The sequence below is a fragment of the Babylonia areolata genome, unplaced genomic scaffold, assembly GCF_041734735.1.
Source record: "Babylonia areolata isolate BAREFJ2019XMU unplaced genomic scaffold, ASM4173473v1 tig00006117, whole genome shotgun sequence".
NCBI lineage: Eukaryota > Metazoa > Mollusca > Gastropoda > Neogastropoda > Buccinidae > Babylonia > Babylonia areolata.
The window spans coordinates 15,001-17,272 of record NW_027468465.1 but is presented as its reverse complement, the minus strand read 5'-3'; positions in this window follow the sequence as shown (position 1 = coordinate 17,272).

Genomic DNA, 2,272 nt, shown 5'->3' with positions numbered 1-2,272 from the left:
TCCCGTCCATGCCAAACGGCGTTTTCTCTCAACTTTGGCATGCTCGGAGAGAAAAAAAGGCAGGTAAAGGTTGTGGATAAAAAAGTAAAAAATTGCCAAAATACTTTCTGGGCCCTCAAAAAAAGGCCTACTCCTCAACGCCTGCTCCCGTCCATGCCGAACCGCGTTTTCTATCAACTTTGGCATGCTCGGAGAGAGAAAAAAGGAAAAAAAGAAAAAAAAGGTCCAGTAAAGGTTGTGGATAAAAGTAACCGGCTTTGGAGAATTGCCTGAATCCTTCCGGCGCTGTGAAAAAAAAAGACCAAAAAAAAGACCTGGTCGTCAACGCCTGCTCCTGTCCATGCCAAACGGCGTTTTCCTCTCAACTTTGGCATGCTCGCTGAGGAAAAGGCAGGTAAAGGTTGTGGATAAAAAGTAAACGCGCTGTGGAGAATTGCCCAAATCGTTCAGGCGCCGTGAAAAAAAGAAAGACGTAGTCGTCAACGTCTGGTCCCGTCAATGGCGAAGGGCGTTTTCTCTCAACTTTGGCATGCTCGCTGAGGAAAAGGCAGGTAAAGGTTGTGGATAAAAGTCCGAAGAACCTCGCTACAATTGCCAAAATCTTTCCGCTGCCATTCAAAAATGGACTACTCCTCCACACCTCCTCCCGTCCATGCCAAACGGCGTTTTCTCTCAACTTTGGCATGCTCGGAGAGAAAAAAAGGCAGGTAAAGGTTGTGGATAAAAAAGTAAAAAATTGCCAAAATACTTTCTGGGCCCTCAAAAAAAGGCCTACTCCTCAACGCCTGCTCCCGTCCATGCCGAACCGCGTTTTCTATCAACTTTGGCATGCTCGGAGAGAGAAAAAAGGAAAAAAAGAAAAAAAAGGTCCAGTAAAGGTTGTGGATAAAAGTAACCGGCTTTGGAGAATTGCCTGAATCCTTCCGGCGCTGTGAAAAAAAAAGACCAAAAAAAAGACCTGGTCGTCAACGCCTGCTCCTGTCCATGCCAAACGGCGTTTTCCTCTCAACTTTGGCATGCTCGCTGAGGAAAAGGCAGGTAAAGGTTGTGGATAAAAAGTAAACGCGCTGTGGAGAATTGCCCAAATCGTTCAGGCGCCGTGAAAAAAAGAAAGACGTAGTCGTCAACGTCTGGTCCCGTCAATGGCGAAGGGCGTTTTCTCTCAACTTTGGCATGCTCGCTGAGGAAAAGGCAGGTAAAGGTTGTGGATAAAAGTCCGAAGAACCTCGCTACAATTGCCAAAATCTTTCCGCTGCCATTCAAAAATGGACTACTCCTCCACACCTCCTCCCGTCCATGCCAAACGGCGTTTTCTCTCAACTTTGGCATGCTCGGAGAGAAAAAAAGGCAGGTAAAGGTTGTGGATAAAAAAGTAAAAAATTGCCAAAATACTTTCTGGGCCCTCAAAAAAAGGCCTACTCCTCAACGCCTGCTCCCGTCCATGCCGAACCGCGTTTTCTATCAACTTTGGCATGCTCGGAGAGAGAAAAAAGGAAAAAAAGAAAAAAAAGGTCCAGTAAAGGTTGTGGATAAAAGTAACCGGCTTTGGAGAATTGCCTGAATCCTTCCGGCGCTGTGAAAAAAAAAGACCAAAAAAAAGACCTGGTCGTCAACGCCTGCTCCTGTCCATGCCAAACGGCGTTTTCCTCTCAACTTTGGCATGCTCGCTGAGGAAAAGGCAGGTAAAGGTTGTGGATAAAAAGTAAACGCGCTGTGGAGAATTGCCCAAATCGTTCAGGCGCCGTGAAAAAAAGAAAGACGTAGTCGTCAACGTCTGGTCCCGTCAATGGCGAAGGGCGTTTTCTCTCAACTTTGGCATGCTCGCTGAGGAAAAGGCAGGTAAAGGTTGTGGATAAAAGTCCGAAGAACCTCGCTACAATTGCCAAAATCTTTCCGCTGCCATTCAAAAATGGACTACTCCTCCACACCTCCTCCCGTCCATGCCAAACGGCGTTTTCTCTCAACTTTGGCATGCTCGGAGAGAAAAAAAGGCAGGTAAAGGTTGTGGATAAAAAAGTAAAAAATTGCCAAAATACTTTCTGGGCCCTCAAAAAAAGGCCTACTCCTCAACGCCTGCTCCCGTCCATGCCGAACCGCGTTTTCTATCAACTTTGGCATGCTCGGAGAGAGAAAAAAGGAAAAAAAGAAAAAAAAGGTCCAGTAAAGGTTGTGGATAAAAGTAACCGCTTTGGAGAATTGCCTGAAAAAAAAGACCAAAAAAAAGACCTGGTCGTCAACGCCTGCTCCTGTCCATGCCAAACGGCGTTTTCCT